Below are 12160 nucleotides of genomic sequence, written 5' to 3'. Positions count from 1 at the left end.
GTCACAAGAGGCTCACTGGACAGTCATAAAAAAGAGACAGCTTTAAATCCAGATTACTTTCTATCATGCATTGGACACATAATTCAAACTTAAGCTGTTGAAGAGAACCTATGAGCCAATGTTGCTAAACAGCTTTCACATGAATGTTACAGTAATTAATCTATCTATCTATCCTTGTGACAGGACAACTCCTTCAGGACAAGGTAATGCATATTTACCAGTCTCTCCGATACCATTAACCACCAGTGATTATACCAGTGATAAAAAAGATTGGATTTAGATTTGAGGCCACTAGTATCCAACATACTCCTTTGATGAATTTATTCAGTGTTCTGCTGATCTGCATCACACACCAAAGCTGAATCTATGTCTTGATTAACAGGCTAAACAAAGAGCTTTCTGCGTTTGAAGTAGTCAGTCAGGCCTGTGGCTTGATGTAAACACGTGTGCCTGCCATTAGAATACTTTGCATTTCTTTGGCTTTCTTTAAGGGCCTGCAGTTGTCAGTCAGACATACGGACCTGCCCTTTAACGTCAAACAATTAGAACGTCTGGGTCGGACAGCAAGCGAGGAGGAGCTGCTTTCCGTCAATATTAAGCTGATGTAGCCTATGCATGATAGACAGCGAGACAGCAGCTCAGGCAGACACATGATGAGCAGCGTGGATGAATAGGATGCACATTCTGCATAAAGGGTGGGAATACAGCTCAAGCACAAAAATCACCTCAACGGCCATACATTTGACTACCGTATCTTCATCTCTGACCATTTAGACAGCATGAGGGTAGAAGTGACTTTGAACATCAGAAAAGATCTTTAATCTAGCAATTTGTGAAGCATCCTTATTGACGGTCATTTTCTAGTTTTGCCAGTGCTTATTAATTAATTCCGACATTCAGACATCCATCCACGTCATTCCTCCACAAATTGTTTGCATTGTGATCTGTTGTAATTTTAAGGTGGCTTGTGTTAAAAGGAACTTAAGAGTAGCTACCTGAATATAGTCCATAGTTCGTGACACGATTTCGTGTTTAGAAATGACAGTCGGGTTTTCTTGTCAGTCAGAGCGCACCCCTGTGCCTGTACGGTTTAGGTGTTCTTGGGTTGAAGAAGTCAAGATGGGCTCAAGAGAGTCAGTAGATGGCAGTCGTGTCCCTTTTGCCATAGACAGAAAGCTGCGGAGAATCTCTCTCTCTCTCTCTCTCTCTCTCTCTCTCTCTCTCTCTCTCTCTCTCTCTCTCTCTCGCGCTCTCTCGCTCTCTCTCTCCCCACGTGCGCGCGCGCACACACACACACACACACACACACACACACACAGTCTAGCAGGCACCGGAACCGCGAAACACGCGTTCACATTTCCACATGACTCCCCGGGCAGATACTCTCATGGCGTTCAGGGTTATTGTTATTGACCAATCAGTAGTAGGCTGATAGGAGGTAATTGGATAATTATATTTCACCTATCCGAGACGCTGGTGAGTGAATTGTTATATAAGAAGAAACCGAAATAAGGACTCTATGCACATTACAGAATGATACTAGATCCTTAAGCGTTACTTGCGGGGCCGTGAGCGAAATCTGTGGCGTACAAGAAGTCACGGTGTACAGAATAAATGTCCTCCTACGTCTTACAGGCGTGAGGAAGTGGACTCGTATACGTAGTGCAGGAACAGTTGAACACAACTAGTGGAGGTGCGTGTTAATGTGCAAATCTTTACCCAAGGTTTTCCTGTCCAAAGGATTTTATACTTGTGACGTTTTTCCTCAAATATTTCTTCATTCTGCATAATCTCATTGCACTGTGAGAGTCGACATGGAATGAAGGGAGAGCCATTGCTACTGTTCGGATGTTTGTGGCATACCCCGCTGTGTGTATCAGTGGATACCTTGCACCAGAACGACCGACTTGTCTTTGAAACGCTGAAATGAGCGACTGGATGCGATGAGTTAGCGACGAGCGCTTGGCGGATGACTGGTGGATGTACCCTTAGATGAATGCATCATATGCAAATCCAACAAGTTTATATTATTCTCAAAAGGAACCATACACTATGACTTCTTTCAACAACGGTTCTCATACAGTTGGTTGAGAAGTAAAAAGGACGAGGACATCTGACTCTGAACGCGTTATTCAGATGTAGCTTTTGGGATGTGTTTGTGGAAGGCGCTGTGGGTCTTGTATCAACTAGGTTTCGAAAGGAATTGCTTAGAAACACAGAAGTGATTTGTTAAAATGTACCTTTTCTTTTTGATGTTCTCAAACATGCCTAACCCGGAGAAGCATTCCTGAGGACGTAACAACATTTAAAGGAAATAAGCGTCTTGAAATCCGCACTGGGCTGTGAGTAGAAACCTAATCAGATTCTCCGCGTTTAGGGCGAAGAGAGGGAGAAGAAAAGTTCCATCTTAACCCATTACGATGGAATAAAATATCCACAATCATTTACATTTATGTTCTGATGAAGAATACGACGGGATATGCAGAGAACAGTCGGTCTCAGGAATAAGACTAAAATGTTTTGATTGTGTGTGAAAACAACAATGCAGATAATTAAGTAAAGCGAGTGAAGACCGGGACATCAGCCAAGGAAAAACTGAATTAATTTCGATTCAATGTTAGATGAAAAAGAAATAGCTATAGATGCAACGATGGATAGAAAGATGTCCGGTTAACACGGCAAGGTTTCGCACGGCATCGAAATCTCGTCTAGAGGCACCTGTGCGTGTCAGTTTTATGTCTAATGGAGAAAGTATACTGAACAGATTATGGATACACATATTTCAGCTCTAAACATTTCATGATTTCAGAGCTGGTTGAAGGAATTTCTGAAGGAATTTCCGAAAACGCGGTGTGAGCTCAATGAATAGCCTCAGACCTACACGTTAAAGAACTGTTCCCTTGGATCGTGCAAAATTGCATGAAAATTGCGGATGGAGTTTCGGTGCAGTTGTCGTGGGGAGGGAGCTGACGGTCACGCTCCCTATATTTGACTCCAATTTGAGCTACTTCTGTATTTGAGCTTCGAGAAAAGTAAGTAATCAATCATTTCAGTACGTCGAGGGCTACTTTTTAGACCTTTTACTGCCATCGCGTCACTATTGCGATGTGGCGTTTAGCAGAAATGGTTCAAAATCCTATTTCGGAATGTTGCTTTGTTGCTTCACATCCTATATTAGTAACAACGGATGTTTAATATAATATAACTTATCACAGATATACGTGTGCATCACAAATATAAAAAGACGATGACCACCTGTACATTGTGGCTATTAGGCTAACTCATATTTTATTTAAATCTCTCTCTCTCTCTCTCTCTCTCTCTCTCTCTCTCTCTCTCTCTCTCTCTCTCTCTCTCTCTCTCTCTCTCTCTCTCTCTCTGTGTGTCTGCCAACATGGCTTGGTTTCTTGCCGGATCGAGATGCAGTCTACTGCATATTATTTGTTTGAGTCGGATGTTAGACGGTATATGAAATCCGCTTAAAATTAACAGGTGTTCAGTTTAGCTGAAAACGTTGATATCGCAGATATTCTGAATTTGGTACCAATACCATACTTAAACATAAAGTGATTAAAACAATGCTTTTTGAATTTATGTAAGCATATCTCAAGCTAACCTTGCAATTTACTGCAACATTTACCTTTCTTTACCTTTGTTAATTCAAAATGTGTATTAAGCGCAAAACATCTTTTCAGTGAGGAGTATAAAAAGAGCAGGGCCACACTTCGGGAGCTGTCCATAACCCCGTGGTGCTGATATCAGTGCCTAAATCCAATGGATAGCACGCGGTGTCACCTACAGAAGAGACACAAAATATGTATATTAAATGTTCATTCTTACAAGAGTAACTTAATTAATTGAGTTAACCATCTTTGATCTAATAATTGTTTATTTATGGTTGTAATTTATATTGGCAGTATATATTGATAGTTTTCATTAATTTGGACACATATAAATAAATCAAGATAGTTCATTTATGAATCATATTTAATATTTGTATCCATGATGATAAGGCCTATACTGATAGAATGCATCTTATGCCTCACACCTTATTCCATAATACACTTTCACTTAGTCACAAGTTCATCTTTCTAGAAAAGGCATAAAAACTATTTACAGAAAGAGTTTGGGATTTATGCATACCTATACATTTTAATTCACATTCTGCAATGTTTTCAGAGTGAGGCACTTATAGGCTTTATAGGTCAGTTGTCTCATGGCAACAGTAATCTTTCATAGATAAACGTACAAGAGTCTTTGTGTACTACAACATTTGTATTAACTAATTGGGTTTGCTCATTCCTGACTTTCTCCTAAAAAGTGCATGATTTCCTCCAAAACAGTCTTGGTTTTTTTTCTGTGGTTCTCTGTGCTGTCTTAATGAATATGCAGGCCCCTCACAAATCTAATTCAAAGAAGTTCTTTTGCATTGCCCTTTTTGAGGTCATGTAGTAAATTAGAAATGGTAATTTTAGGTTCCATGAAGGCTGAGGCAAGTTAATTACAGGCAGTGTGTATGTGTAGTGAGTGAACTACTTCCATCAGTCCAGTGAAAATACTCCATTTTGTCTTCTCGAAACAGCCAAATCACACCCACCCACACACTGTCATCCCTTAGTGAGAGCTTCCTGTTGGCATAATGCCCATCCTGAAGCTTACAAGGCTGTGTCAGTTCAGGCACTCCTTCTTTTAGAGGCTTCCAGGTACGTGGGTCATGTGTGCAGAGTGGATTTGTATCCATTCATTACTCTGATCATGAAAAGGACATCTTTATATCCATGTAATATCTGTCATTGTAAGGAACCCATGGAGGGGTCAAGCTGTGAATGGCTGTTAAGTTGTGAATAGCTAATGTACATAAACAGTCTTCATCAGAGTCTGAGATTTACAAGAGTAGAAAATGAGATATTCTGTATCTAGCTGGAACCATTCGCTGATGTTTTTTTACCTGTCAACATACTGAGCGTATAATATCTTTGCTATGTTATGTAACTGCAATTATTTAAACTCCACTACAGTAAAGCCTGCAAAATTCAGATAGTGAGAAAAATATACTAAAGTCAGCAGTGCTGCAGTTTTCTCTTGGTTAAATTAAAGCCACAAACACTGCATTCATTAATACAGCATCTCCTGCACCTGAAAACACATGGATCCTATTCCCTAAGGTGAACGAGTGATTCTTCTTCTTTCACCACACAATGTGCAGAGGAGCAGTGGAATGATGGAGTGGTGTTGCCTTGGGGAGATGAATTAGGCTGCTCATTTTATGTTCTTCCCCTGTCAGGGGTTCGCACATGATGAATCTGCAGGGCTGATCAGAAAGATGACATTTGTTTGTTGGTGAATGATGCAGAGTGATTCATGTCTGCATAGAGACACTCCATTATTTATTCTCCACATCTCCCCAACTTTCTCGCCTGGCTTTGCTTTAGCCTGTGCATGCACCAGACCCTTATTTTCAACAGCCATGTTTACCCCTGGTGTGGACTGTGGCACATTTGGATATGGTATGACCACAGAGTCTCATACTGAGGATGAAGGAAATGGTGAAATAATGAAACTCAGAGTAAAGAAGGCTGCAAAGGTATAAAAATAGATTAGCAGTGAATTGTGGTAAATTCCTGGAAACGATAGGCACCTCTGTGCCTGTTTATTTCACTCTTCAAACATGACACTAGTGGAGTCCCCAGAGCCTCTTGGGCCATTTGCAGACTGCAGCAAAGCAGGTGCAGCATGGATATTAACAGGCACACAAGTTCACCATCTACATAGTGGGAGTGTCTCTCTTACAGAAGGCTGTTTTTATATCTTTTTGTCTCGAAAATGTATGGCATGTTGCATCCATCTATTAGTGTGTATGTCCATATGTCTGGCTGTGTGTGTGTCTGATACCATTTTGCACAGAAAATTAATGAACTTGTCAAGCAGAAAGAACACACCTATAGCATAAGGCTATCATTCATTTAGACAAACAAGAGCTGTCAGTGCACATACCTTCTGCACCCTGGAATTTCCTCAGACATTTTAAGGGTTCAAAGCAAGACCACGAGGTTCTTTTTTCTAACACATTGGACACCCCCTGTTAAAAACAAAAGGATAGATTAGCCTGTGTAAAACCCATCTTAGGCAATCTTGAGTATTCATGCCTTAAACCGCCGCAAATGTCTATCAATAATGGAAACCGCCCATCAATTTTCCATCTCCTCAGGGTATGCATTTTCCCAGGGGATTTGATTCAGCATGATGGGGAAATTAAACACAGAGGGAGATCCATGTTATCTACCTTCCTCTGTGCCATAATCTCCACCCCATATGGTATAACATTGAGGACTTTTTCCTAAGACTGGACCCACAGAAGTCTGGAGGTGAGATTATGTGGAAGGAATGCATATTTGTTATCATTAGAAGAAAATTCTAGGAATATATATGCAGAGACATATGTGTACATTGTTTAGTGCAGCTGAACAGTATGGGTAGTATGTTCTAATGGAAATGCTGTTGCATGCATGGGAAATGCCAACACCGAAAGGTAAATGTCCACACTACAGCTCCCAGTGCTGGAAGAATCTATGTTCAGAGTGGGAAAGAAGGGGTATCTTCATCAGTTGGAGCTGTCACCAGCCCTTAATCCTTAGAAGAGAAGGAACCAGCCATCATTCTCTGTTTAACATGCTATCATATGTCATCTACATACCCACAAATATAACGGTCCCCATGTTCACCCACTCCTTTCACAAATACACACACATGCACACATGCTCATAATTACATATGGACCCCACGCACATGCACACAGAGTCATGCCATCTCTCTCGTTCGCTCTTCCTTTCTCTCTGTCTTGCTCTCTCTCACTCACGCACATGCACGCCTCTGCACATGCAGTGGACTCTCATTAATCTCTCTATCTGACCCGAATGTCTGAATGTTAGAGTGTTCCTCTGGAGAGGTCTTCCTTCTGGCAGCCTTTTCTGTAGCATGAGCACAGCACATTCCCCCAGTCGATGCCCCAATCAATCAGCACTCTGCCTCGTGTCATTAATCTTTTGGAATACTCTGCCGGACATCGTAAATCGAACGTTCTGATGATTCTGATAGACATTTCTCTGAATCTTTTCCTCTTATGCACTTTCACCTCTTTGCCATTGGTACCAGTCTCTCTTATCATCACCACTTTGATACAGCCAAACATGGATGAGGAATCGTCACAACACATGCATTTTGAGACTGGTTCAATCAAATAAATCCCCAGTTTGCCTGCAGGCATGCACTCGTTAGGCGTTTTCATAATAATCCAGAACCATCTTCATCTACTCCTTCATCCTCATTTTTAACCTTTATTAGAGAACCTGCAGAGTGCTCAAAAAAGGCCAGCATAATCCTCCAGTGTAAGGGTATGTGCAGCCATCACAGACATACAACCAGTTAAGTCCAAACCAATTTAATGACTCAATATTGTGGGTGCCTTCTCATTCCACTCCAAAACTTCGTTAAAGTAAATGACCTGAATTCCACGTGGCACATGAGTAATTCCCAAGATTACATCAGCAGTCCATGTTTGGACCTACGTGTCCTCTCTTATTTTTATCTTCCATCCTTTATTGCAGACCTTTAGCAGAGGTAAATGTTGCTGTTGAATGTGTTTGTATGTGAAGTAGTCTCTGCTATAGAGAATATGTTAGGCATGTAGTGTGTGTGTGGGGTGTGTGTGTGTGTGTGTGTGTGCAGCTGAAAACGATGCAGAATAAGCTCTAACCATAGCTCAACTACACCTGGGAGGCATCTGTTTTATATGATATGGTGGTGGGTCTCTATATTAATTCTACCTGCTAATTTGAAAGGTTAAAATAGGCTGTGTTGAAGGTGACATGTCATTGCTCACCTGCTCCTCCTAAAGCACCTGTTTAATGGAGGTGAAGTTCCCTTGTCATCGGCGAGGAAGAGAAACGGAGTGGGAGAAAGAGTGAGTGAGAGAGAGAAAATATGCAGAAAGCCAAAAAAGAGTGGAGGAGTGAGAACGTTAACGATGGGAGCAGGACGAATCTGCATGTAATAGGTTATTTGAGCAAGAAGAAAAAAGAGAAAGCACAGCTGGAGCTGATTGTTCTTATCTGAGTTCATTAATGTAATTTCCTCCCACAAAAGGCCAGTACAGAAAGACTCAGACTCAAATAATGACTGGATCAGTCCAATGCAGACGGCCTGCTCAGTTCTGCACCGCTCATAAAAAGTAACTGACACACACACACACACACACACACACACACACACACACACACACACACACACACACACACACACACACACACACACACATGCACTCACCCCTTCATTACATGCCTGCCGAACACAATCAGATGCATCAGAACCTTCTTTTCCGTTCCTTGCATAGTGTATTTGGAACCAGGAGATGTGATGCGAGAGCAGCGTTTCTTTAGGAATTGCCTGCTGGGGTGAGCTGGATGGATGACCTGTTGAAAACCTGGAAATGTGTGCTCTTTAAGGTACCTTTCTGATCACCAGTGTGATTCATCAGTGCACTTTCTACAGTTCTCTTTGAGCTACCCATGAACAGTGTCACCGTTGCAGAGATTTCACACCGTCTTAAGCGCTGCTCTTCTCACATTTCTCTTCCACATTTTTGTGAAAGCTCAGGAATGCATCAAATATACAGCAAAAAGCAGTGAGGTCAACTCATCATGAGTTGGCTAATGAATTCGTTAACTTCATTAATGTAGTTGACTTCTTTGTTAACATTTGACTAGTCAAAAGTCAGCAAAACTCTTTTTCTGCTAGTCAAGTGAACTGTCTATGGGAAATACTTGTCAAAAGGTCTATTAGGTAATACTTTTATTACCTAATAATAAGGTAATAAAATAGGTATATATAGCCTCCAGCACTAGGCAGCAGGACTGTGGCATTACTGAGCCTCAGACATCAACGTTCAGCTGCTAGTTCACTGAATTTAAGTCTTGTACTGTTACATTCTGTTAAATTAACAAATGGTTAAATTTAAATGGAATTTTAAGGACTATTTAGGAGTCATAAGGACTATTGAAAGCATTATCGGTATGTGCACAATGCTAACCTATTTTAATAACCATGAATATGAAGGACCTATATATTTAAATATATTATTATTGTTATTATTGAAATATATTATTGCTATTTGTTAGTGATAAGCTTTTCTGATTATATGATCACATGAGATCTCATTTGAGTTTAAGAAAGACGTTATATAAATGCAACTAATAATAATAATAATAATAATAATAATAATAATAATAATAACAATAATAATATTTATGATGATATTTCTGATATTTATGTACAATATCATTCTAACATACATCTTTATCAGGTATCTTTATCTTTGTATTTTGCTCCCTTGCTACATCTGTGTGTTAATTCAGCAGTCACACTTTGTATCAGAGTCTTTTCAATCACTTATAAACACCCTGCATCCAATTACATGTTCCCTAACAAATAAATACAATCAACAAGATATCCATATACTCATTATCAGTATATCACAAATAAACAATGCTAATATAGCATCTGGTAACTGTCATCTAAATGTGTTGCGTGACATTCATCTGTGCTGATTCAGACACTCATCATTCATTAGGTTAAAAGAAGGCAACAAATTGCCAAGAGTGTTACAGAGTACTGACACTGTGAAGCCACTAGTCTAGTCTCATATAAGCAGGTGCAAGGAGCTTCATTCAAAGCCATTTAAAGCGAGTTATATGAGCCGTATATAACACTTACAAAGTGTTAGTGTTCGTAAGGGAGAGGATCTTGGAGGATTATCCAGAAAGAGAAAGCAAGCAATTTCATTCTGAATGATTTTGACTAGAACACTGAATGGTCATAAGGTCATAAGGTCATAAGGTCTGGTAATGAGTGTAAATAAATACATTTAGGTTGCCCCACATTTTGATGAATCACCCTGATAATTACTTTAATCATAATTCCAACATATCCACATTCCCAGTTTCAGGCTACTAAGCCATACCACATACCATCTCAACAGTTAATACTTAAATAGAGATCATAGAGAAAGAGGAGGGATTCATTATTTTTGTGATTGTAAGACCAGCACTAACCAAAGTATACCCAAAGGGCAGCCTTGTTTTGTTTTGTGTCGCAAAGGAAACAGCAGAGATTTGTTTAGAAATTGTTTAGCAAAAGATGGGCCAAAGCAAAATGTTTGCAAAACCAGCACAAATTAACACAATGCCAGCATGCTTTTTCAGCATTCAGCGGGAAGCCCTCCTACAGCCTATACTACTCCCTCTCTCCGGAAGGATGAGAGTAAGACTGGATGATATTTTCACACTCAGCCTCTCCTGATCAATAACAAGAACAATAACAAAACATGCCACACAATGTTAAAGATGGAATAATTTGAGCCGCCATAAATTAATTTCTTGGTTATAAATTAAGAAATGTGTAATTCACCGAGTACTCACAATGTCAGGTTTAACATTTAGCACATATGATTTTGAGTATCAGAGTAATTATTAGCGAGGAAAATTTCAAAGAGTTTTGTTGGACTAAGGATAATTTAACTTGTTATTAGAGTGAATGGCTGGTACCTGTCAAATAAAAGATGAAGGTGGTTCACTATAACAGGAGATATCAGAGTTGGCTCACTCAAGGGTAGTGATCTTGGTGCTTCCTTCTGATGTGTGTGTTGTAAGACTACTCCTGAGAGAACACAAAGACCATGTTACCCTGGCCTGTCAGCCTTATGGATGTGTGTATAATCCTCTGGAGTCTAGTTCTTGTGATAGTCATTGGTGATTGAGTGGAGTGACATGGTGTGTAGCTGAAGGCCGCGCAGGGGCCCCTCTTGTGTGTGTTGCGTGTGTGTGTGTGTGTGCATGTGTGTGAATATTCCAGGGCAGCAGGTGTGGGTTTTCTGTATAAACAGCTCAGGTGCAGACAGCCAGTCAACATTCTGGTACCTGTCTTCCAAATTCCCTCTTCACTTCGGAAACTAAATCATCGAGCAGTCAAATCAAGAGTTCTGCATAATTAATTGTCTTGATATCTCTCTGCTTCTCTCTTCAACACACACATTTGCAAACCGTTTTTCTACTCCTGACACACACTGGTTGCTGGTATTGTGCCCTTAGGCCTGAGGACCTGTGGGTACTCTTCAGACACGACCACGATGTGTTACAATTGTGGACACATGCCACGGTGTTCAGTCCTGTGTCTCCCTCCTCCTGACATACTCTCTATCAGTGTTTCTCCCTCTCTCTCACTCTCTCCCTCTCTCACAAAGAAGTTATTTTTTCTCTCACTTCTTTTACTCCACTGTAGATTGGTTTGCTTGCTTGCATCACTTGGCTTGTCATTTTGTATCACCCTTTTTCTTTTCTGTCTCCTTTTCTTTCTCACTCAACTTTTTCTTCCATTCTCTCTCTCTCTCTCTCTCTCTCTCTCTCTCTCTCTCGCTCGCTCGCTCTGTTTCACACACACACACACGCACGCACGCACGCACGCACGCACACACACACACACACACACACACACACACACACACACACACACACACACACACACATTCCAGATTTTATTGTCCTTGTTGCCTTTTTTGATATACCATTTTGTTGCTTCAGCAGATTCTACACTACCCTAGCCAACCCTCACTCTTACCTGTTTTCTTTTCTGGTCTCTCTCCTTCTTCACCTGAGCCTTGCCCTACCAAACCTCCACAGGAGTTCTTTGATTTGAGTCTGCCCCCTGCTGGATGAGGAGTGTACTGGGTTGAACAGAAGGATGTTAGTGATGTGGGAGACGCAAATGATGTTAGAGTGTCAATGCATGTTGGCACATGTCCTGTTTGCCTGCCAGGCCTCTCACCAAAGGGGTTCCTGGAGCATTTTACCCAAATCTGCTGGCTGTCTTCTCTTTGAGACACATAGGCATTTGTGCGGCCAATGGTTGCACTCCTTTTAATGTCAGACAAGCTGGTTGGTATGAATGAATATGACATTGGGTCTGTAAATGTTTGTTAATGCTGGCGACATGACAGTCTGGCTTTAAGAGCGAGAGGACAGGAAGACAGACACTGATGGATGAGCAGGGGGAAGGACAGACAGGCGAAGTCAGACAAAGATAGAGAAGCTCATCTGCAAGACATTTGTGT

General features: G+C 40.8%; 1 protein-coding gene across 1 annotated transcript in view; it reads left to right on the top strand.

Annotated features, from left to right (window-relative positions):
- Nucleotides 1-1417: 1417 nt before the first annotated feature.
- The window catches only part of lrrc4ca (leucine rich repeat containing 4C, genome duplicate a), a 50095-nt gene continuing 39352 nt past the window's right edge, over nt 1418-12160 (top strand). Inside the window, exon 1 of the mRNA XM_027023626.2 lies at nt 1418-3032. The gene's annotated coding sequence lies outside the window, so the exon portion shown is untranslated. The remainder of the gene's footprint in view (nt 3033-12160) is intronic.

This window comes from Electrophorus electricus, chromosome 2 (genome assembly GCF_013358815.1).
Source record: "Electrophorus electricus isolate fEleEle1 chromosome 2, fEleEle1.pri, whole genome shotgun sequence".
Taxonomy (NCBI): domain Eukaryota; kingdom Metazoa; phylum Chordata; class Actinopteri; order Gymnotiformes; family Gymnotidae; genus Electrophorus; species Electrophorus electricus.
This window is presented reverse-complemented; position numbering and strand designations above follow the sequence as displayed.